The following is a 27306-nucleotide window of genomic DNA, read 5'->3' on the forward strand; positions in this document are numbered from 1 at the left end:
CTCTAGAACACTGCAAATCAGGATATTGGAAATGAATTTTGAGGGTTGAGGCTAGGAGGCTCTATGTTTTACTTACACTATAACTAACCATCATGGACTTTGTCATAAAAGAAATCTACTTGAAACAAGTGCTAAGATAAATGAAACTCCAGCAGAACAGGATGCAAAATCGAGCACAAAGACAGCTTCAGTCATTGAGAATCCTCCACAAAAGAATACTATGTACCCTAATCTTCTGCTAAATGATGAAGACCACCAATCTGACTTTTTGTGTACGTATTATTTAATGAAAACTGCTCAAAACAGATGCCTAACTGACAAAACAGAGCATGGGCATCTTAATCCTAGCAACTCTGGTGTTAATATGAATGCTCAAGTTCTAAAAAGCTCCAAAAAGTATATGGACGCAGTTGAACGAAAGATGCATTAATCTAATCAATAGTAATCATATAGAAGCACAACCACACATGAACTTCTCAAAAACTACTGCTCTCCCAATTGGCTAATTCCCCCACATGCATATTATATAGTATTATAACTGCGTGTACGGATTAATAGAGTTAACATAACATTAACTCGCATCAGATTCAATGGAGAGATCAATATCCTTCAAATCATTGGATGATTAAGAGAAAATGGAGCAAAAAGAAGATAGAAGAATGTTACCTGGTAGGGATGAAGACAATCAAGAAAAATCTACCAGTTGATGGAGCAGGAATCGAACGACAAAGCTAATGAGAGTGAGAGGAGCTCCGATCGATAATGGCGTAAGTGATCTGAAGAATGAGGAATGCGATCGGCTACAGGTCATGCGATTGACAAATTTGATTTGATTTGGAGAAGAAGACTTATTTGGGGAAATGTCGCCCTAGATTGTTTCAATCAAGGTAATCAAGGTCACCAGGGCTCTTACCTTACTTTGTTTACTTTTTGTTAAAGTTAGTAAATATACGTTATTTTTTAATTATATTTGTTAAATTTGATCTGATTTGTTTACTTTTTGTTTTCTTTAATTATTTTTATTTATTTAGTCCATTAAGTAATTACCAAATAAACAATCCAATTATAAGTTTTCCTTTCAATTAGTTTCCATTCTTTTTAATTCTCGTCACCTACAACAATTAATTGACTTCATCCGTAAGTATCTTATTCCATTAACAAATCGGTAATTAAATGATTTGAGTCTATTAGTCTAATTAACTTAGTAGCGATTGTTTATTTCTTTCTATTAATAATTCAAGTGTTATGAATGTTGCTTAAAACTTGAAGATGTTTCAATGATTTTGATCGTATAAGCATCTCGGTGATACCCAAGTTTGAAATTCTTGAAATTGTGCTTAAAAGTTAAAGATTTTATATGGGAATGATACCGACTATATATAAACGTTTTTATGTGTTTTTTTATAGAAAAAGTTAACGTTGAGCACATTAGTCTAATGTGTCAGTACCAACACCATATGTGTTCTTGAAAAGATTTCTGAAGGAAATATGGTTTTACTTGATGGAACTTTGCCTTGTGGAATAAGAAATGATCAAATTCACCCCCTCATTTTTGGCTGCAGCTTATGTTTACAAACTGAAACATTATTGAAACAAACATTATGCCGCAATTCCTTCAACCATTTTTTTAACTAGAAAATCAAAATAAAATATTTTAATTCTGTTTTTAGAAACAGCTAGTACAATAGAGTAGAGGGTAAATAAATTTTGATTAAGAGATAATAATTTCCAAGGCCGGGATAATATTATTATAAGAAAATTAGCAAATGTATGTCATCAAAATCTAAAAATTGAAGCTAAAATATTTATAATGTAGAAATTGTGTTAAAATTAAATTTTCAAAAAAGAATTAAAAATAATGTTTTATTTTTGTTGTTGAGTTTTCAAAGATAATTATGTATTTTTAATATATTTTTTTTTAATAATCTTCTATATTTTGCTACGGAAACATATTTCGTAGCTACTTGACTACGGAATATTCCGTAGCCAAACACCTACGGATTTTGATTTCGTGGCTATTTTGGAAAATTCATCTTTTTGTAACAAGTTCCATAATAGATTAGCCACAAAATTTTATTTTGTAACAAATTTTTCTAACAAATAGCTACGGATCTCAATTCTATAGCTAACTAGCTACGGATTTTTATTTTGTAGTCAATTATGTAGTCAACTAGCTACATATATGGATTTTGTAACAAGTTTCATAGAAAACTAGCTACAACCAAAAATCTTGTAGCAATACTTGTAGTAAACTAGCTATGAATTTTAATTCCGTAGCAACTATTCAAAATTTAGCTACGGAATGTAATTTTGTAGCCATTTCCGTAGCAAATTAGTTACAACCAACCATTTTGTAGCACATTCCGTAGTAAAATAACTATGAATTTAGATTCCGTAACAACTTTACGTAGCTATTTAAGATTTAGCTACATAATGCAATTCCGTAACCATTTGTGAAGCAAAATAGCTACGACAAGTTGTTCCGTAGCATTTTCCGTAGTAAAATAGCAACGGATTTTGATTCTATAGTAACTTTCCGTAGCTATTTAGAATTTTTCTTGTAGTGGTGTAACCGTGTTTATGACATGAGTTTTGAACTTTTGATGTATATGCATCAGTGGGAGTTGTTATGTTGGTGGTTTCAATCGTCATTAACATTTATAAGTTTCTTAAGAATAGGAAATTTTAGTTTTTGATAAATCAACATCTAGTAAGGTTGTTTGGTCATTCGGCGTTTGCACTTTCCAAACCAAAGACTAGGATTTTCTCCCCTTAATATCCAGGAATTAAAGTCGAGGGTATTATTGTAAAAACACAGTTTTTTCTGTGGATGAATAAAACCCTTCTGTGGATAAATCACTGCAGAATATTTAAACTTATTTTTTCTGGTACAAGTTAGTATAGGAAATATATATGTTAGAAATTTTAATATTTATATTTGCGGATAACCTTTTATCGTTGCTAAAGAATTCAGTTTGAGTTAGAGACAATTAAATTTTAAACAAAATATTGTAGTTTAAGAAGCCATATCATTCCTTATAAATCAACCAATTAAATTGCAAACAATTTATCGTTATTGAATTAAAACATATTCTATAAATATAATGTGGTTTGAAAAGTGAATAATGATTATTCAATAAATATATATATTACAATTACATTGTCTAATTATAATCCAATATCAACCACATGGATAGCATAAGCACATAACGTCTAAACAAAACACATCTAGGTAATAAAAAATCAACATGCCTTTGCATGTCGTATGTTTAAGATTAATATTTTACTTTCTAGAACAGGCGTATAGGATACTGATTTCCTAGTTATTTACAACAGGCCAACCACTTCCTCCACCATTTTGCTCTTCGCTCAGAACCTACATTTTCACCGGCACCGCCGTTACCCATACCCTCTTCCATTCTTGGGGGTGCCGTTTCACCACCACCATAGTCTGGATTCAAAGGAGCGGTATGAAAGACACGATAAAAGAATGACATGAATACTGATGTACGTACAAGCAATGGTACTTCTTCAAGGTTTTTCTTATTTCTCTCTTCTCAGCGTCGTTGCTACGCTTTGAGTTGGAACATGTTTTTGTGAATTTTCCGATTATTTGCTTCCATGCATTATATATTACTCGAGAGGGAACACTGCGCGTAGTACCGACGACTTTTTGACTCACATACTTCTTACAAGAAAAAGTCTTGGTGTTTTCCCGAAGAATATTCAACCTTTGACAAATTAAGACTTTTTACAATATATAAAATTCATTTAAATATATTTTTTTAAATCAAGATTCTAGAGATCGTACTTAAGTATGTTTATTTTGTGCAACTATGAACTATTTTATTTGGTATATATTAGTTGTAATTTATATTAAGAATAAGAAAGAATTTTCTATATGTGTCTATAAGAACTATTAATTATGGGAAATATTATCATAATTAAATTTGAAATGAAGTAATTATAAAGAATATATAAAATCCCTATTCTAATAAAAGAATAGTTTTAATATCCTTTAGAAATGTGTCATCATATTAGATCTCCTAATTAATACACATTTTTTTTTATCATGTGTCACCCTATTAAACTTTTTAATTAATGAATGCCACTTGTCAACCTATTAATTATTTATTTAAAATTTTAAAATTTTCACTTTAATCACAATAAATTAATAATAATGCAATAAAAATTAAAATAAAATTAATACAAATTATAAGGTGATATAATTTCATATATTTATTTAAATTAACGATTATAATTGATTAATAATTTTGTGTTCTAACTATTAAAATTTAATTAATTTTGTAGCCGTGGTTTCACAGGTTATAAACTAGTAATTAATAAATTTCACATTTAATTATAATAATATTTCACATAATTAATAGTTCAATCAATGTTTCGTATGTGTGCCCTTAATGCACATAATTAATAGTTAATTAATAGTTCAATTAATTATCGGTAGTTTGAACGTAAACATAAAATCTCAAATCTTCTAGGTCCACCTTTTCGACATTAAGGAATACATTATCCAAAAAAACCAAAATGTAATAACCGCGATCAAAATAGATAACTCAAAAATGGAAATATTTTTATGATTCGAGTTGCCTAAACAAAGATAGAAACATGGGAATGTGAAAATATGAGTAACAGTTGGAGTCATGGTCATTCAACCATGAACTATGGGAAATGACCCATAACAACAATTTATGGTTTGAAGGATAGTACAATTTGTAATTGTACACAATTCTAAAATATAAATCATATGACAAAATTGTTGTGTATGAATAATCTTCCATTAAATTTACATGATAAATTTTCACTAGAAGTCCCACTTACTCTTAATTGGTCATAAATTTACATCATAAATTCTCACTAAAAGTCTCACTCACTCTGATTCAAAACCAACTTAATAGTATATTCGTTTTCACAAAAAATTAGAACCGAAATCAAGTCTTTAATTCACAAATAAAATAATACCTTTAAAACCCAAATAACCTCACATGCAATAGACCCAAGTCAATAAATGAATGATTCAGTACAAGAGCCAGAAACATATCTTATTTCTTGCTTTTCTAGAATATCTTAGAATTTCCCAAAAAAATAAAATAACCTCTGATCTTCGAGAGGGTAAACACTTCGCCACTTAGCAACTAAAAAAATTTGTAAAGAAAAGCACTATGATTTTATGATATGAACTCCTTTTCCTGAAATACATTTAAAAAAACAAAGTAAACAAAGAGTCATATTAAGATCAAAATATGAGATTTATGAGGACTATGCATATATTTACTCAAAATGTAAACTATATAAGAAATATTCGATCAGGTTATAGTCAAGTATTTCAATTTTCTTATTAACGTTTTTGAAATTCAGTAATATTTTTCAACAAACTGTCATATTTATCAACACCATCACTTTTAATAGCAACATTATGATCCAAAAGTGTTTTAACAAATTTTCAGCCTAACATTCCAAATTCTTTTAATAGTTCAAAACAATAGTTTCTTTAAGCGAAGCAAATACCATTGTCAACAGCAATTACTTTTATTCTAAAGAAAATATTTAATTGCCCTAAATCTTTAATTATGAATTTTTATTTCTAAAAACATCTTAACTTAATTTATAAATCTCATCCAAGTTATTAACAGTTAAAATTATATCATCGGCATATTATATATATATATATATATATATATATATATATATATATATATATATATATATATATATATATATATATATATATATATATATATTATCCTCACTCCTAATAAATAATGAAAAACAATTACTCTTTAATAAATCAAAACTAGAATAATAACAAGCCAAGCTTCTCATTCCAGTGTCGAGGTGTTAGCTTAAGCCCATAAATATATTTTTAATAGTTTACAAACCCTATTGTCTTCTTTGATATGATATCCTTAAGGCAAACACACATAAATATTTTAATGGAGTTCCTTATATAGAAGAAACCACCATTAATCTCGAACTGAAAAAGCTTCTAATCCGAACTAACCAAAAGATCATTTATTGTCTAACATTACAAATTTAGCAACATGAGAAAAAGGCTTCTCATAGTTTTTGTAGAGTCAAAAGATATTGTGATTATATCAATGTGTCGAAGTATTCATTTTGTAATAGTAGAAGTATTATATAGTTTTGTATATCGAATGTTCCATACCTTCAATATATCTATGTATTTTAGTAGGGATTGTTATTTGTAACGGTCCGATAGTTGAAGTCCTACTATAATTTTTGTATCTGTTGATCGCACTATAAATAATGTTGTTGATTAGATCTTTAGAAACTTTCGCACCCTTATTTCAAACATGTTTACCTTTGCAACCATCCGGATAATATGAGTTGAAATTAGATATTATTTACTTCATCATGTACATTTACATTCTAAATTCATAATTGAGTATTTTTTGACATATCAAGTAGTATCAGGGCACGAATCATCAAATCGTTTGAGGAACTTCTTTCTTGTTTCCATCTGTTGATTTATTCTTTACGATTCAACTTTTTCCGCATTTGAAAACGTTGTTCTTAGAGCGATCTCTGAGGTTTATCGATTTTGAAATTAAGAATCAATCGATTGAATCTGATTTCATTCCTATTCTAGCTTTTCTTATTTTCTAAACAAATCGAAGAAAAACATGAACGTGAAATACAATGACGAATTACACAAATCTTCTTGGTTCTTTCACGAAAAACCCAATGTTACTTCCAGAGTATTATGATTAGTGGGAGGATGGAATAGAGGATTATCTCACATAAATCGGCGAAGATTTATGGCATTCGATTGATAACACCGATATCGAGATTATCTTGTTCAAGCAATGGGAATAATAACACAGAGCGGAGATATGGCGGTGAATCGAATAAAGAAAGAAGAAAATGACAAAAGGTGTGTTTGTGAATTGCAACGAGGCTTACCACCAGTGATCTACAATTAAATTTGTGAATGCAAACCAACATAGGAGATCTGTAATACTCTCAAAGAAACTATAACGACGTAAATTTTCAAACCAAAATTTTCAATTTAAAAACACATTTATCTCAATCCAAAAATCACAAAAGTGTCACAATATCAATCATCAAAACACATATCCAAAAACTGTATATAACACAACTCTAGGATCCTCTCAAAACATAACTCAATCTCTGATGTGTGTACAATCAAGCCGACGTCTTCCCACGATCCTGATAAGAAACTAAAACAAATAACACATAACACAGTAAGCACGAAGCTTCGTGAGTTCCCCAAAATACCACATGCACATATAATAAGCCTATCATGGCTATAACTTGGCATGGACCCTCCTGTCTCATGCGTCTCAGTGAGAACCCTCTGGTCTCACGACTCGGTATAAACCCTCGGTCATGTGTCTCAGTGAAGACCCTCTGGTCCCACAGCCATGGTGGACCCTCCGGTCCTAACTTAGTAAGCTCAGAAATATACACAACATAAATCACATAGACACAATGCAGGATATCACAATACTCAAATAAAAACATAAGACGCTCCGGTCACACTACTCAGATTATCATTCTAGGAATGTATAGTGAGAATACTCACCTCGGATGATGAACAGCTCCTAAAGATGTTGCTGCTGCACCGGCCTCTAACACTGGACCAAAATCCACAATTATCCCATTAAGATCTATGTCCAAAACCTCACTCTTTAGGTTTAAAGGTAGTCCACTAACTAACCCATCAACAACCTAAAACTCATTGGGCCGATCAAGGCCTAATAATGAATGGGCTCTCCCGAGGCCCAACTCTCAAGTCTAAGTGACAAGCCTAACTCAAAGGCCAAAGGCATATTTATAATATTTCTCTACTCAAAGTCTCTAGTGCTCAATCCCAAAGATCTAGGCCCAATCCTTAAGGCCTATTATAAGATCTAACCCAAAAAGCCCATGGTGAGGTTACACGGGGCGGGGCGTACCTCCCTTGGTACGCTCAGCGTACACTAGCATGCACAAATCTGATCGGGGACACCAACCCAATACACGGGGTGTACGGGAATTACGTTGGGCGTACGCCCAGTTTTTCTTAGTCCATTCTCTTGGTCTTAACCCGTTAAGAACTTAGCTCATTTCTCAGATCTAGACTCCCTAATAGCTTAAGCCTTTTCGTGGCTGATATGGTCACAAACACACAAAACACTCACTGTCTTATCTCAAAAAGCTCATTTCTCATGCATGGTTGATTCCAACGTCCAAGGCTTCATTTTTATGACACTACACCACTAATTGCACTCAAAAGGGTTGATCATACACTCTGGAGCTCAATATCTCATAAAGTATCTGAATTTTGGGATAAACCCTAAAATACTCTACTATGATGCATAAATGAAAAGAATAAGAATACTTGATACCTCTATATGAATCTCCCAACAAAGATATGCTCAGATCCAAGGGCCTGGACTCTCACTCCTTCTTCTCCACGACTTCTTCTTCACTCCAAGAACACACAAAATCACTCAAAGGCTCTCAAATGCACTCACAAGCTCTATGAACAAACGTTTAGGGTTACAGAGTGGCCAGGAATGAGGCCATCTTATCTTTATATAGGGACAACCCCTCAATTAGGGTTTTCCTTTTGTGGCCATCTCATCTTTATATAGGGACAACCCCTCAATTAGGGTTTTCCTTTTGTGCCTAGTACGCCCAGCATACCCTCTGGTACAACCAGCATACTAGGTGGGTCCGCTTAAAAGTCACGCACATGAGTACGGTAACTATACGCATACGTACGCCCAGCGTACTCCACTGCCACATTTCTCAAATAAGGGACTTATCTTGCCTAATCTTGAAACTGTCATAGCTCCCTTGTTATAAGTCAGTTTCCTATGAACCTCATATTCACAAAAAGGTTACAGGAAACCCTACTCTTCAGGCAACGCATTGTAGCCCCGAGGCTTCCTCATGCTCGAGTTGCAGCCCACGAATCCCTTAATCACGGACGATCCAAAACAGGTTGCTATAATTCTCCCCCACTTGAATTTGATTTCGCCCTCTAAATCGCTCCTTATGAACACATAGATCGAACCCAATAACCCAAGAAACGCTACTGAAAGAACCTCATATCATACAACAATCTCCTCCAAAGACAAATATACCCAACAAGAACTCCCTATCCCGAAAACGACATACCCTTCTTCCGTTGCGGTACTCGTTCTGTCTCTCCAAAACTTGAAACTCTAATGGTCTGTCTCCCTGCCAGACCACCCTCGCAAGATATCATCTTGTTAATCGCTCATCGAATAACAAACTCTAAGAACACTCTACCAATTATGGGTCTCTAATTGATCCCGGTCGTAACTCAAAAGGAGCGAAAATGTCATATCCCACCAAGGACCCACCGCCTGGATAGCTATCAAAACTCTTCTGAAGGAATGATCCTCAAACACCCATAATCATATGCCCCATTCCTCTCAAATGTTCCTCCCGACACTGAACACCAGGTCAACTCCCGAGCCGACAGTTCGACCTCCAAGGGCTACTCATTGCCCACCCAACCAATGAATCTTTATAACTCCCTTTTACACTAGTTATCTCAGCCCTTCATGTGACATGCAAAGTCACAAAGTTCGCCTTCCCTGAAAAGAACACTACAATCTCCTCCTGAAGTCACCTCACTTCCGACCTCTGTTGTCTACTACTTACTAGTTCCGTGTGTCTCGTAGTCCTTCTCAAACCAACGAACTAGCTCACTCATGTCTAAAACATTAGAAGGAAACAGGTCTCTCTTAGAATGAGATCTACCTGAAATCCAAAACAGCTCGTCCTCTACACAGATAAAGCCAAACTCACACACAAAAGTCTGGTCCGATACTGAATTGGGAACACCCGTCCAGATCTAGCACTTCGTTCATGACCCATGTTCCACGATTATATGCATGCATTACACCTCGATCCGTCCGATTCGCGATAACCCCTCTTTAACTCAAAACACAACGGATTCCGACCACTGCCGAGACCCCAGTCCCATCCTTGGTTCAGCCACCAGGTTCTCACAGACTCCTCTTGTAAGGCTACCCAGGCTTATGAACCGCTCTACATCACACCCTAACTAGTAAGGCTGTGGCTCCTCGTAGTTACACGACACTCTCTCTCACTGACTAACAAGTGCTACGGCTCCATGCAGTATGAAAATAATCTCTCTCTCTCTCTCTCTCTCTCTCTTGCTGACCCACGAATGCTACGGCTCCTCGTAATCTTACGAGACTCTCTCGGACTCATGTGTGCTACGGCTCTCCACGATCACACAATACCCTCTCTCTGACTCATGTATGCTATGGATCTCTGCAATCACACGATACTCTCTCCGACTCACGTATGCTACGACTCTCCTCAGTTACATGATACTCTCTCTCTCTCTCTCTCTCTCTCTCTCTCTCTCTTTCTCTCTCTGACTCACGTATGTTACAGATCTCCGTAGTCACACGATACTCTCTTTTTGACTCACGTATGCTACGGCTCTCCGCAGTCACACGATACTCTCTCTGACTCACGTATGTTATGACTCTCCATAATCACACGATAATCTCTCTCTCTCTCTCTCTCTCTCTCTCTCTCTCTCTCTCTCTCTTTCTCTTTCCATATTCTCATCCTCAAGTCGTCACCACACTGAATTCACTATCGAATACTCCCCAGTCGAACATAGATTGGTGCAAACACACACCCACGTTAAGCATCACTACTCCTGACGACAATCGTTGGGACAAACACCTTCTCTTACTGCAATTCATATTCTTGGGTAATCCCGTTTGATGACAATTAGCTGAAGGGTTCCCACTGGAACAGTAGTGACTTGGTACTCCACTTTCCATCTCACAACTCGAGTCTTAAAATAGTCAAAAATCTTTTTAGGGTATCATACTCGGATACCTTAGTACACCATCAAAAATCTCACAATGTCTTGCTACGACCACTGATCTCCCTCTCGCACATCTCGTAATATCGAAATACCTCGAGTCGCAGTATGAAGCACGGAGGAATCGCCAATGACTGAGAACACCTTGAAGACAATCCAAAACCTCATCTCCGTCTAAACACATATGACATACCTTATCTTGCTTTGCACCTTACTTCATCCACCTATAACCTAAGTCTCATGTGTCTATACCACAGATCTCCATAACCAATTCTCTAACCGCACTTGAACAAATCTCTGATCATCTCAATAAGATACCCAGTTCTCCCCCACTCAAGGTTCTAACCATCACCACTTGGCATACCAACAGTCTACTCCACAAACTGGTTCACCAGATGTACCAATTCCGCCTCACGGAATGTACCACACAACCCTCGATGATCATCTGAATAGTGACCAAATAACTCCAAGTATCTTGTAAGCCAGAAAAAATATCATAATCCTCCTAACGTGACTGCCTCTAACCATCTCGAAGTCTCAGACCGACACATCGTCGGATATCCCAACTGTCCCGAATTAGTCTCAACTCTCAATCTAGAAATAATGCACTATTACACACCTTGTCAATGATTTATCTTCCAAAGTTTCCATCGTATGCACCATCATAGAACAAGAGACTTCACTCTCACAGCCAATACACACCATATGTAATGATCAACTTTAGAGGTATTAATTAATTTAATTTATGGAGTTTTAGTTGGGCTATGTTTGGAATTGGACATCTTGGATTGGGCCTTCTTGATTCTTGGGCCAAGTTGTAGGCTGCCCATAAGCCGTACGCGGGGCGTAACCCGTCATACGTGGGGCGTAGTGTCCCTAGGATGTGTGGGTTATGAGAGGCGTACACACAGCATACCCTAAGGTACGCCCAACATACGCGACCAGATGAAAAAACCCTATTTTTAGGTTTGATACATATTTAAACCTCATTATAGCCTCTCATTTGGCCTCCTCACATATCCTTTGCTCTTAGAAAACCTTAGTTCATCCCTTACTCCTTTGTTTGTGTGTGGTTGATATTTTGGGCTCATTTTTTTGAAAAAAAGCTTGGAAGAAGAGAAGAGGATTTGAAGAAGGAGAACTTGAGTACCTTGAGCTCAAGGATTTGGGATCATTTCTTCATTTGGCATCCAAAAGAGATATAAAGCTTCCAACTTTCCTCTTGTCAGCTTAGATCTAGGAGTTTTTGGAAGTTTGGACCTTTTAGGTCCAAAGGAAGGACCTTTATCATGTAACTTCGTTTTTAAGCTTGGGATTGCTATCCTTGAAGCTCAAAGTGTCCCCATAGCAGTAAAGTTTCGATCTTTGAGGCTTTCATGAAGCCATGCATGAGATTTAGCCACCTTTTTGGAAATAGATGGTTGTTTTTAGAAGTGTGAGCTTATGGGAGTCTTGTAAGCCATCAAGTAAGCAACTTTATGGTTTAAGACGTAGGTTAAGACCTGGATCTAAGATTGTAGCTTCTGGCTCGGAGTATTAAGCACTTAATAGAGAAATAATTTATTAGGGTATTACGCTGAGCGTATGTGTATGTACGCCCAGCATACTCGCCATCAATCTGTTACGCTAAGCGTACGCTGGAGTACGCCCCGCGTAACACAATCAGTTTGGACCTTGAGTATTGGGCCTCGGTGTGGGCTGTATTTTGGACCTAGGGCCTTAGTGGGCCAGTAGGAGTCAGATTATAGGCCAAGGGCAGTTTTGGGCTTATGAAGGGCCATATGTGAAGTAGGCCCAATTTAGTATAACTGGGCCGTTGGTGGGCCTTTAATGGGCTAGTGGAGGACTTAGAAAGAACTAAAGGGCTTGGGCAATGATTATGACCCACACCATAGTAGGGGTAAAATAGTCATTTTACCCATCGAGGGATCCCCATTTTGATTAAGTGTTTGATTTGTCATAATAGCTGGAGAGCAGCCAGGACAGTAGTTAGGGATCTTTCACTCGGGTTTTCAGCAGTCAGCTTTCCGAGGTGAGTTTCCTTCTAGTAGGAACGGGTCTACGGCCACAATGCCAGTCGTTTTAGTTTGTAGTTAGTTCCTGACTTCGGTCCGATGCAGTAGTTCAGGGTGCTTGATGTTTTTGTGATTCAAGCATGTCTATGTGTTATGTGTTCTGGACTTTGGTTTGATGCAGTATGCAGTATATGTGTTTATGCTAGTTGATATGTTATGCTATGATATGTTCAGTCAGTTCAAGACTTCGGTCCGATGCAGTCAGTTCCAAACTTTGGTCTGATGCTGTCAATTTCAGACTTCAGTTTGGTGCAGGGGACAAGGTCTCAGTCAGTTCCGGACTTTGGTCCGATGCAGTTTCCGGACTTCGGTCCGATTGAGAAGGCAAGGCCCTGGTCAGTTTCCGGACATCGGTCTGATGCAGTTCCGGACTCCGGTCCGATGTAGTGGGCAAGGCCCAGTATGTGCTTTATATGTGATTGCATGGTATGTAGTAGTTTGGGGGAGCTCACTAAGCTTTGTGCTTACAGTTTCAGTTTTGGTTTCAAGTACTTCTGCTAGTAAGGGGAAGAGCTCGGGATGATGGCATGGCACACACCACAGCTTCAGTCTAACATATGAATTTACTCTGATATTTTGATATGATTGATACAGTCTTTGTTTTGAATACTATTACTATGACTTTGAGTTACTCGTTCCATGGTTTTATTATATATGACGTTTGATGTTGTGATTTTTAGTAATATTAAAACAAAAATTTTTGGGTCGCATTTTGGATCGTTACAAGTTGGTATTAGAGCCTTGGTTTGAGGGATTTGGATACACTTTCGGGTTTGTCTGAACTCAAACTAAGGACACGGTAAAAGATTTTCAAAAGAAAAACATTTTCGAAAAAGAACTTAGAAAGAAAAAGTGTTTATATAAAGAGAAAAGGGTATGGTGCATGCGATCAACTCAGCTCAAGTAAGTACTCCCAAATTACCAATACAAATTTATGTTATGATTATCAGATTCAGTTCCAGTAGAACAGCATGCTAGTATATGACTAAGGATCTAGAAAGATCCCTTATGTGCCTGCTTTTTGTGTTTCAGCTTTATGAGAATTGCATGCTAGTATTGAGTAGACAGTAGTAGGATAGCCTATTTAGGTTATGCCTGAAAGTAAAAATCTTAGCATTGTATGCTAGTATAGTTCCTCATTATGAGAATAGAATTGCTTGAGTAGTTTCCTATGTCCGAATGTTGCTTGCTTTGTGCTTTGTAGGACCCGAGTAATGGGAGTTAACCATTAGGTGAATACATCACATCACATGTGATCAGGGTTGAATAATCTCAGAGTGTTGGATTTGGCCCTACTGCGTAGCTCTTGTTTGAGTTCAACCGTTGTAGGTACGAGTGTTTTACTCGAAGGATTATCTGAGCCTCGTCACATGTGATGGTATTCATGTGATGACTAATTGGCATTACAAGGAGACCTTCAGCAGCTGAGGACTGGTTTTGGTTGAGTCGGAGATTTCCCTAGGGCAAGCCTAGGATGAGAGTAGCAGAGATCAGTAGCAGTAGTAGTGGCTTGGTGGAGTCGAGGAGGCCCTTGAGGAAGGTACAGATAGATGTGGAAGGTAATAGGGGACCATACTACTAGAAGAAAAGGATCCATACCTGAATCGAGGAAGGCTGAGATGAGACCGGAAAGCCTATAATAGTAGTGATCCCTCGAGATATGTCAGTGTTTATGACGTTTGCTATGATGTGTTTCAGAATGTTGGTTTTGCGACCTAGGCCAGCAGTTGGCAGTTCTGGAGCCGATGAGGGATCAGGATCTGGCTCAGGGGCCGAGCACGTGGATGAGCAGACTAAGGAGTTCTTCACCTCATATGTGACCCGTATCATTCTTGAGCAGACTCCCATGATCTTTGGTTCAATCAAGGAGGGTATACTATAGTTGATGGAGGAGAAGCTGGGCACATTTCGTGCTGAGGTAGCGGCCATGATCGGGTCGCGCACACTTACTTTTAGGGAGTTCTGGGAATGTGGAGCTCCAGATTATCATGGGGCATGGGACCCCATAGCGAGTACCCGATGGTTGGCGGATGTGGCCACCGCATTCTGCACTAGCATGTGTCCCGAGAGGGACAAGGTCAGATTGGCGTCCTGTCTCCTGAAGGACAGGGCACGAGATTGGTGGGAGGAGGTTGGACACGTCATTGGAGATGACGCAACTATGGATGCTATGACCTGGGCTGACTTTACTACCAGGTTTAAAGCTGAGTTCGCAACGATTATTAAGGTGCAGCTGTTAGCCAGGGAGTTTCAGGACCTCACCCAGACTATAGAGACAGTGGCGGAGATTACCGCCAAGTTTAGGGAGAGGGCACTTCTCGTTCCTCAGTACGCAGCTGATGAGGAAATGAAGAAGGCTCGTTATCATGAGATGTTGCGGAGTGATATCTGCCAGTTTGTCAGCCGGTCCAGTTGTAAAACACTGGATGACATAATTGCTAGGGCTCGGGAAAGAGAGATTGACCTTGAGATGGAGAAGAAAAGGAAGCCGGAGGCGGCTTCGGGTACAGGGAGTTTGGGCAAAAAGCCCAAGGTTTCAGATCACAGGTCCAGGAGTCAACAGAGCCACGGTCGGTGTGGCAAGTGTGGGAGATTGCACGATGGGGTGTGCAAGGCAGGGAGTGCCGGCTGCTAAAAGTACGGTCAGACTGGGCATATGAGCAGAGATTGTACAGCGACTACTACCGCCACCGCAACATCTGATCTAATTTGCTTCCATTGCAATCAGAGGGGACATAAAAAGTCCTAGTGTTCGAGTTTAGCTGCACCAGGGAAGGTGTCAGCACCTGGCCCTGCTACCTTGTGGATTACAAACGGCCGCCAGGGCCGAGTTGAGACGCCAGTGGCGAAGAGTAGGGCTTTTCAGCTGATAGCAGAGGAGGCGCGAGCGACTCCTGATGTGGTGACGAGTACATCCTTTTCCATGATCTCTGCATTTATTATTGATTGTTTCTTATGATTATATGTTTTGTATAGGGTTCTTCCTAGTGAACGACATTTCAGCCACAATATTTTTTGATTCGGGGGCTACCCGATCATTCGTTTCGCTTGCACTTAGCAAGATGTTTAGCAGAGCTCCAGGGAGCTAGATTGTCCACTTAAGGTAGAGATCTCAGAAGACAAGACTGTTAGGGTTGCGAGAGTATGCAGAGGATGTTCTCTTCAGTTATTCGATAAGCAATTTTCGGTGGACTTGGTCCCTATTCTCCTGCGAGGGAATAAGGTCATAGTAGGCATTGATTGGCTGAGCCCTAATGGGGCGGTGACTGATTGTGAGCTATAGTTAGTGAGTGTTCACACTCCCAGTGGGGGAGAGTTAGTGATTCAGAGCGAGAGCTACAACGCGGACTAGTTGTTTGTTCAGCAACGAGAGCGAGGCGCTACTTCCAGCAGGGTTGCGCCGGTTACATTGCATATGTATTAGATGCCTGGGAGAAGGGCAATACGATAGTTGACGATGTCCCAGTAGAGCGGGACTACCCAGATTTATTTCTAGAGGATTTTCCAGGAATACCTCCAGAGAGGCAAGTTGAGTTCAGGATTAACTTGATTCCTGGTGCGGCTCCGATAGCCAAGGCACCATATTGGCTAGCACCCCCATAGATGCAGGAGTTGTCTATGTAGCTGCAAGAGCTGTTGGAAAAGGGTTTTATCAAGCTGAGCAGTTCGCCCTGGGAGCACCGATTTTGTTCGTGAGGAAGAAGGATGGGTCACACCGTATGTGTATAGATTATCGGGAGTTGAATATGGTAACGGTGAAGAACCGTTACCCACTTCCGAGGATAGATGACTTGTTTGATCAGCTTCAGGGAGAATCTTGGTTCTGCAAGATTGATTTGCGCTCCGGGTATCATCAGATGCAGGTTAGGAATGAGGATGTGCAGAAGAATGCTTTCAGGACCCGCTATGGTCATTATGAGTTCGTGGTGATACTGTTTCGGCTTACCAACGCTCCATCCGCCTTCATGGACCTCATGAACCGCGTATGCAAGCCGATTCTGGATCGGTCTGTGATAGTATTCATACATGACATATTGGTTTATTCCAAGACTCAGGAGCAGCACTAGGAGCACCTGAGGGAGGTGCTAGAGACCTTGAGGAGGGAGAAACTTTTCGCAAAGTTCTCCAAGTGCGAGTTCTGGTTGCACGAGGTGCAGTTCCTTGGACACCTCGTCAACCAGAAGGGTATATTGGTAGATCTGGCTAAGATAGAGGCCGGGATGCAGTGGGAGGTCCCGAGGTCTCCATCTGAGATTCGGAGCTTCCTAGGTTTGGCGGGGTACTACAGGAGATTCATCCAGGATTTCTCCAAGATAGTTGTACCACTCACCCGACTGATTAAGAAGTTGGTGGTGTTTCGCTGGGGGCCTGAGCAGCAGGCAGCATTCAAGACCCTCAAGAAGAGATTATGCGAGGCACCGATTCTTACCCTGCCAGAGGGAGTAGAGGATTTTGTAGTCTTCTGTGATGCTTTGATCACCGCTTTGGGAGCAATGTTGATGCAGCGAGGCCATGAGATAGCTTACGCCTCTAGACAGTTAAAGCCTCATGTAGCTTACTATCCGACACATGATTTGGAATTGGGGGCAGTGGTGTTCGCCCTCAAGATTTGGAGATACTACCTCTATGGGGACCGTTGTACCATCTACACGGATCCTTTATCGCCCAGGGAAGACCAACGTAGTGGCCGATGCCCTGAGCCGCAAGGCGACAGCAGCCCCGATCAGGGATATATGTCTGAGCATGACAGTGATCACTCCATTGTTGGAGTAGATCAGAGAGGCACAGGTTGAGGGCCTCAAGGAGGAGAGGCAGAAGTGTGAGAGGATCGTGGGCCGAGTAGCTTCCTTTGACTATAACAGTCGAGGACTGTTAACCCTCCATGGGAGAGTTTGGGTACCGTACTGGGGCGGTGTGCTAAAAGTGTTGATGGACGAGGCCCATAAGTCTCGATTTTCCATCCACCCAGTGTCGACGAAGATGTATAGGGATCTTCGACCCAATTATTGGTGACCCTGCATGAAGTGGGATGTCGCATGTATGTGGAGAGGTGCCTGACCTGCAGGAAGGTCAAGGCAGAGCACCAGAGGCCCCACGACAAGATGCAGCCGTTAGACATTCCAGTATGGAAATGGGAGGATATCACCATGGATTTCATCACTAAGCATCCCAGGACCGCACGTGGAGTGGATTCGATTTGGATTATTGTGGATCGGTTGACGAAGAGTGCTCACTTTATACCGATCCAGGAGAGCATATCGGCTGAGAAGCTAGCCGATATTTATGTGAGAGATGTTGTGGCACAGCATGGAGTCCCTGTTTCAGTAGTATCAGAATGAGATGTCCGTTTTACTTCCAGATTCTGGAAGCAGTTTCACGATGAGATGGGTACTCGTCTCCATTTCAGCACCACCTTCCACCCTCAGATAGATGGGCAGAGCGAGAGGACAATTCAGACTCTCGAGGACATGCTTCGAGCTTGTGTCCTAGACTTCAGTGGCAGTTAGGATACGTATCTTCCATTAGCGGAATTTTCGTATAAGAACAGTTACCATGTGAGTATTGACCGCCCTCCTTTCGAGATTCTCTACGGGAGGAAGTGCAGGACCCCTATTTGTTGGGGTGAGGTTGGTCAACGAGTCATCGGGGGCACCGAAGTGGTGCTCAAGACCACAGAGTTGATCCAGCAGGTCCGTAGCAGACTGCAGACCGCGCAGAGTCGACAGAAGAGTTACGCCGACAGGAGGCATTCAAGCATGGAGTTTCAGGTGGGCGATATGGTCCTCCTGAAGGTGTCACCCTAGAAAGGTGTTATTAGGTTCCGAAAGAGGGGCAAGCGGGGCCCCAAGTTCATCGGTCCTTTTAGGGTTTTGGCCCGGGTGGGTTGGGTCGCTTATCTGTTGGATCTTCCAACAGAGCTTAGCCAGATCCACAACACTTTCCATGTTTCCCAGTTGAGGAAGTGTTTGGTGGTGGATTCAGCAGTTGTACCCTTGGAGGGTATTAAGGTTGATAGCAGCCTGAATTATATTGAGAGACCGGTTGCGATTTTGGATCGGAAGACAAATACCTTGAGGAATAAGGTTGTTCAGCTAGTGAAGGTGTAGTGGCAGCACCATAAGGGTTCAAAGTGGATGTGGGAATCAGAGGAGGAGATGCAGGAGAATTATCCGGAATTGTTTTCAGATTCAGTAGCAGCGGACTTCGAGGGCGAAGTTTGATTCGAGTGGAAGAGATTTGTAACGATCAACTTTAGAGGTATTAATTAATTTAATTTCCTAAGTTTTAGTTGGGCTATGTTTGGAATTGGACATCTTGGATTGGGCCTTCTTGATTCTTGGGCCGAGTTGTAGGTTGCCCATAAGCCGTATGCAAGGCGTAACCCGTCGTATGCGGGCTGTAGTGTCCCTAGGATGCATGGGTTATGAAAGGCGTATGCGCAGCGTACCCTAAGGTACGCCCAACGTACGCGACCAGATGATAAAACCCTAATTTTAGGGTTTGAGACGTATTTAAGCCCCATTATAGCCTCTCATTTGGCCTCCTCACATATCCTTCACTCTCAGAAAAACCTAGTTCGTCCCTTACTCCTTTGTTTGTGTGTGGTTGATCTTTTGGGCTCATTTTTGTGAAGAAAAGCTTTGAAGAAGAGAAGAAGATTGGAAGAAGGAGAACTTGAGTACCTTGAGCTCAAGGATCTGGGATCATTTGTTCATTTGGCATCCAAAAGAGGTATAAAGCATCCAAATTTCCTCTTGTAAGCTTAGATCTAGGAGTTTTTGTAAGTTTGGACCTTTTAGGTCCAAAGGAAAGACCATTATCATGCAACTTCGTTTTGGAGCTTGGGATTGCTATCCTTGAAGCTCAAAATGTCCGCATAGCAGTAAAGTTTCGATGTTTGAGGCTTTCATGAAGCCATGAATGAGATGTAGCCACCTTATTGGAAATAGATGGTTGTTTTTAGAAGTTTGAGCTTCTAGGAGTCTTGCAAGCCATCAAGTAACCAACTTTATGGTTTAAGACGTGGGTTAAGACCTGAATCTAAGATTGTAGCTTCTAACTCGGAGTATTAAGCACTTAATAGAGAAAGAAATTATCAGGGTATTACGCTGCGCATATGTGTAGGTACGCCCAACGTACTTGCCATCAATCCGTCACGCTAAACGTACTCTGGAGTAAGCCCCGCGTAACACAGTCAGTTTGGACCTTGAGTATTGGGCCTTGGTGTGGGTTGTATTTTGAACCTATGGCCTTAGTGGGCCAGTAGGAGTCAGATCATGGGCCAAGTGCATTTTTGGGCATATGAAGGGACATATGTGAAGTAGGCCCAATTTAGTATAACTGGGCCATTGGTGGGCCTTTTATGGGCCAGTGGAAGAGTTAGAAAGAATTAAAGGGTTTGGGCCATGATTATGACCGACACCATAGTAGGGGTAAAATAGTCATTTTACCCATCGAAAGATCCCCATTTTGATTAAGTGTTTGATTTGTCATAATAGCTGGAGAGCAGCTGGGACAGCAGTCAGGGATCTTTCACTCGGGTTTTCAACAGTCAGCTTTCCGAGGTGAGTTTCCTTACAGTAGTAACGGGTCTACGACCACAATGCCGGCCGATTTAGTTTGCAGTTAGTTCCGGACTTCGATCTGATGCAGTAGTTCAAGGTGCTTGATTTCTTTGTGATTCAAGCATGTCTATGTGTTGTGTGTTCCAGGCTTCGGTCCGATGCAGCATGCAGTATATGTGTTTACGCTAGTTGATATGTTATGCTATGCTATGTTCAGTCAGTTCTGGACTTCGGTCCGATGCAGCTAGTTCCAGACTTTGGTCCGATGCAGGGGACAAGGTCTTAGTCAGTTCCGGAATTTGGTCCGATGCAGTTTCCGTACTTCGGTCCGATGTAGAGGGCAAGGCCCTGTTCAGTTTCCAGACTTCGGTCCGATACAGTTCCAGACACCGGTCCGATGCAGTGGGCAAGGCCTAGTATGTGCTTTATATGTTATTACATGGTATGTGGTAGTTTGGGGGAGCTCATTAAGCTTTGTGATTATAGTTTTAGTTTTGGTTTCAGGTACTTCTGCTAGTAAGGAGAAGAGCTCAGGATGATGGCATGGCACATACCACAACTTCAGTCTAGCCTGGGAATTTACTCTGATATTTTGATATGATTGATACAGTCTTTGTTTTGAATACTGTTACTATGACTTTGAGTTACCCGTTCCATGGTTTTGTTATATATGACGTTTGATGTTGTGATTTTTAGTAATATTAAAACAAAAATTTTTGGGTTATATTTTGGGATGTTACTCCATAAGCAACAAGACCGCCACCCCGATATACTCCTCTTAATCACCAAGAACTGTTGCTCAAAAGTATGCCTCACCCAGGAAGGAACTTTATTGTTCTCTTCCATCTCAGTCCCCACTAATGACTCTCTCATGGTACAAGAAATACTTCATAGTAGACATGCTGCTTAATTACTCTGGTGAGAAGGTTGCAACCATATGCTACCCCATTAGGTTTACGTCCAACTCTTAAACCAGAAACTCGATATCTCTTATGCTTCTACCAGGAAATGGGAACATCACAACTCTTTACAGAAAGTGACATCTATACTATCGGCCAATTTCTCAACTCAGGCCGCAATCGTCCATAAAGTCTGATCTCAACGTATCCCTAAGTCTTGTGACTCCAAATGGCATCTCACCAATGAATATCTCTCAGAACTAACTCGATTTCCCTCTCCAAGTATGCCCCACTGAAACTCATTCAACATGGCCCTCTGGCCCCAGACTCTATCATATCCGTCCTCGGTCTAGAAAATCACAACGGGACAACTGGAAATGTCGGAAGCACTATCCACTACGAATCATGGTGCTCAAACCATGTTATCTCTTGTCAATCTACTGTGAATCATGGTACTCAAACCTTGTTATCTCTTTTTAATATTCTACTAATCATGGTACTCGAACCATGTTATCTCTTCTCAATATGCTCTTTATCATGGTACGCGACACATGCTATCTGTTCTAAATTTGCTATGAATCATGGTACTCGAACCATGTTTCGAGTATGGGTCCTCTCCTTTCAGTAGTATGGGCCCACACTACCTGCCACATCTACCCATACTTTCCACACGGATCGTCCCAGGTTTCCTATGTAACTGCTCAAGCTTCTCGATCACCAATCCCGTTACACATGTTCGCCTTCCAGCAAACACCCTCCTCTACCAGCGTACTCTTCTGACTCAAATCACTTCCTAGGCTCTTCCTAGGTTCTGACACTTCTCTGCCATCAGCTGCTGAAGACCTCCTTATGATGTCAGTCGTCTACCTCCTGAATATCATCATATTCACTTAATATCTGTCTCCCATCATCAAGATTTCCACAAAGCACAAAGCAAGTAGCATTCGATCATCGAATCACCCCTACCAACACACAAAATCACTTCAACACACAACTCCACTCGCTCTATGCACAACTCTAAGAGGCATTACCGTACTCAGGCATCCCTACCCCTAGTGGGTATCTCACTACTCTCTTAGTAAACTCCTCAAATGCACATCTATCTATCCCTCCAAGATTATCTCAACTCAAAACTCTCTCTAGGTGATTCCTACTTGATACTCTTACTCATCACATACTTAAAGCACATAACAGATAGCAACACTCCTAGGCTAAGGCATCACAAATAAGGCAACTCTAGCCCGAGAATATAGAATACCTAGCCTATCCTCTATCATGAAATTTTAATATCTCATAAATATCTCGTGAATATCTCATAAAGTAAAAAATTGAGGTATTTTGGGAAATCACCATTTGGGCTCTGGCTGATTTTACACACTGCTCCAACTCATTTTCTCTTAACTCTTTCTCATTTTAGAAAAATTATCTCCTTTTTAAAAATTTGCTCAAATCCTCAGTTTGAGTCCGAACAAACCCAGAGGTACATCCAAATCCCTCAAACCAAGGCTCTGATACCAACTTTTAATGACGTAAATTTTCAAACCAAAATTTTCAATATAAAAACAAATTTATCTCAATCCAAAAATCTCAAAAGTGTCGCAATACCAATCATCAAAACACATATCCAAAAAATGTATATAACATAACTCTAGGATCCTCTCAAAACATAACTCAATCTATGTTGTCTGTATAATCAAGTCGACGCCTTCCCGTGATCCTAATAAGAACCTGAAACACATAACACATAACACGGTAAGCACGAAGCTTAGTGAGTTCCCCAAAATACCACATGCACAGATAATAAGACTCTCATGGCTATAACTTGGCATGGACCCTCCAGTCTCATACATCTCTGTGAGAACCCTTCGGTCTCACCGCTCGGTATGGACCCTCCGGTCCTGTGTCTCAGTGAAGACCCTCCAATCCCACAGCTCGGGTGGACCCTCCAGTCCTAACTTAGATAGACCCTTCGGACCTAACTCGGTAAGCTCAGAAATATACACAACATAAATCACATATACATAATGCACGATATCACGATACTCAAATAAACACAAAAGACCCTCCGGTCACACTACTCAGATTACCACTGTAGGTATGTATAGTAAGAAGACCCACCTTGGATGATGAACCACTCCTAAACATGCTACTGCTGCACCGGCCTCTAACACTGGATCAAAATCCAAAATTGCCCCATTAAGATGTATGTCCAAATCCCCACTTTTTAGATCTGAAGGTAGTCTAATAGCTAGCCCGTCAACAACCTAAAATTCATTGGACCCTTTAAGGCACAATAATGAATGGGCTCTCCCGAGGCCCAACTCTCAAATCCAAGTGACAAGCCCAACTCAAAGGCCCAAGGCATATTTATAATATTTCTCTAATAAAAGTCTCTAGTGCTCAAGCCCAAAGATCCATGCCTAATCCTTAAGGCCTATTATAACATCTAGCCCAAAAAGCCCATAGTGAGTTTATACAAGGCATACCTACCTTGGTACGCTCAACATACACTAGCATGAACAAATCTGATCGGGGACACCAACCCAGTATGCGTGGCGTACTGGAATTACGTTGGGCGTATGCCCAGTTTTTCTTTGTCCATTCTCTTGGTCTTAACCTGTTAAGACCTTACCACATTTCTCAAATCTGGACTCCCTAATAGCTCTTACTCCATAAAGGCAGTGACTTTAAGCCTTTGCATGGCTGATATGGTCATAAACACACAAAACACTCACTCTCTTATCTCAAAAAGCTCATTTCTCATGCATGGCTTGAATCCAACGTCTAAGGCTTGATTTTTATGACACTACACCACTAATTGCACTCAAAAGGATTGATCATAGTCTCTGGAGCTGAATATCTCATAAAGTCTCCAACTTTTGGGACAAAACCCTAAAATACTCTACTATGATGCAAAAATCAAAAGAGTGAGAAAGCTTGAAGCTTTTTACCTATATATGAAACTCCCAACAAAGATATGCTCAGATCCAAGGGCCTGGACTCTCACTCCTTATTCTCCAAAGCTTCTTCTTCACTACAAGAACACACAAAATCACTCAAAGGCTCTCAAATACACTCTCAAGCTTTATGAATGAAGGTGTAGGGTTAATGAGGGTTTGTTGTCTGAGAATGGTGGCCAGGAATGAGGCCATCTCATTCTTTATATAGGGACAACCCCCCAATTAGGGTTTTCCTTTTGTGCCCAGTACACCCAACGTACCCTCTAGTACACCCAGTGTACTATGTGGCTCCGCTTAAAAGTCACATAAATGAGTACGCTAAGCGTATGCATATGTACACACATCGTACTCCTCTGCCACATTTGTCAAACGAAGGACTTATCTTGCCTAATCTTCAAACTATCATAGCTCCCTTGTTATAAGTCAGTTTCCCATGAACCTCATATCCAGGGAAAGGTGATGGGAAACCCTACTCCTCAAGCAACTCGTTGTAGCCCCGAGGCTTTCTCATGGCCAGGTTACAGCCCACGAATCCCTACATCTTAGGTGATCCAAAACAGGATGCTACAGAAAAATTTCATGGAAAGAACACAAAGAAGTCAATGTCTAATGGTAGATATGGACGATCAAGGTTGGGATGACATGATTGCTCTTCTTTTTTGGACTACGGTTTTAGGAATCAATGCGAAAAGGTAAAGAAATTAGTGTTAAACTTCCATATACGAGTTCTTATGGAACTAGATCGTATGCAGATAGAAGTGGTGAGGAGGTAATTAATTTTTTTTGTATTATATAAGTTTTTTATTAACACTTATATAAGTATATTAATTGTTTTTGGTTTATTATAGAGAGAAAATGGACAAGACTCACAACATATCGATGGTTAGAGAGAAATGTGATTTATAGAAAGTCGGGGTTGGTGTACACTGCAAGAAAAAGTAGTTTGTGTAAGTAATAAGCAAGGTTAATATGTTATTTGATATATATGTTATTATTATTATAGTTATTTTAAGGTATATTATTATTATTATTATTATTATTATTATTACTATTATTATTATTATTATTATTATTATTATTATTATTATTATTATTATTATTATTTTAGTGTATAAATTTAGTTATTTGTTTGAATTAATATATGTTTAATGTTTACTTTCTTTTAGGAAAATATTCAAGGAGAGAAGATGTTGATGTACAAAGAGCTCAGGGAGAGCGAAAAGTTAAATGAAGAACACCGTCTCACTTGTGCCCTCGGTGAGAGACGCGTATATATTCGCGGAGTTGGAAAGAAACCGAACATCAACAATAATTTATTTACAAATGAACATTTCAAACATTCCAAAGCTTTCACATCCCAAACTTCCGATAATTCCCAAGTTGCTGCATTAACCCAACAAATACAATACATGCAACAACAAATGCTACAAATGCAACATATGTATAATAACACATTTGTGCCTATCATTCTTAACTTCCAGCCACAACCAATGCCACAATTCCAATTCTATCACAATATATTTTCACATAATACCCCAACCAACCAACGAGCTCGAGGAGGACGAGAACAAGAATGAGAACAAAGAAGATTTTGATTGATTTTTTATGTTATTTGAACAATGTTTGTTGAGGACTTATTTTATTTTGTTATTTTGCTATGTAGTAGATTTTCAATATGAATGTTAATGGTTTGTTATGGTTATTAAGTGTTTGATATTATTATACGTATATACTATTTGGATTTCATTTAAAAACAGGTTTGATATATATATATATATATATATATATATATATATATATATATATATATATATATATATATATATATATATATATATAAACAAAATCTATGAAAAATATTAAAAACAAAAATGCTATACCGATGACATGTTGTCGTTATAACTTTATAACTGTAAAAATGGTTTCACATTTACCGATGACATTGAGTCTATTACTAGAACGGGAGTTGTCTGCCACACCCTTTCCCAAACCACAAGTCGTCTGGTTTGCTTACACCTGTCCCGATGTCATGTCATCGGTAATGGTGACCTTTATACTAATGATTAGTCATCAAAATAGGTTTATAATAAAACTTTTTGCTCAAAATTCACTCCTGACGACCCTTTGCAGACGATATGCTGTCTGCATTGGTGGTTCTGTACCAACGACATCTATCTGGACGACATTTTCAACTTTTACCGACGGGGTGATGTCGACGACTTTGTACGGACGAAAAGTCGTCAATGTAGCCTTTCTCGGTGACATTGTCATCAGCATAATGGTTGATTCTCTTTTTGTAGTTGTTTACCTTCTTTTTTATTATTATTATTATTATTATTATTATTATTATTATTTTTTTTTTTTATTTATCCACTTAGGCTTTTAAGCCATCCACGAAAAAAAGGTTTCTGGAAAAATATACTCTCAACATAATTTGTAGGTATTTTTTTATTAAAAGAGAAGAACCCCACCTCTAGAAAAAAAATCCAAAGGACGTAACTCTGCTTCATCCGAATCCCCAACACATCTTCAAGACTTCCATTTCTAAAAGCCATAACATCATCGAGAGGAAATTTATTGATTTCAATTTAATTTTAGGTATTTACCGATTTCTCAAACATGTCAGCTGATTATAAATCTTAATGGTGCCTTGGTTGCAGATTTGAAGTGATAGAAAATAATTGTCAGAATTGATATGGGAGACGATGGTTTTAGTTTAATAATGGAGCCTAATATAGATTATTCATCGAAAGTGGTGATTGTTACAGTAAGTTGTATGTTCGCTAAAGATAGTTGTTTGCAGGTTCCTTTGACAAAGTTTCAGTGAGTTGCAGGTTCTCTCGAGAGAGCCGTTTCTGATTGCAGTTGTGTAATATATGTGTGTGCTTGTGAGAGAGAGAGATAGAGATAGAGAGA

The sequence above is a fragment of the Lactuca saligna genome, chromosome 4, assembly GCF_052625555.1.
Source record: "Lactuca saligna cultivar CGN05327 chromosome 4, ASM5262555v1, whole genome shotgun sequence".
In the NCBI taxonomy this organism is placed as follows: domain Eukaryota; kingdom Viridiplantae; phylum Streptophyta; class Magnoliopsida; order Asterales; family Asteraceae; genus Lactuca; species Lactuca saligna.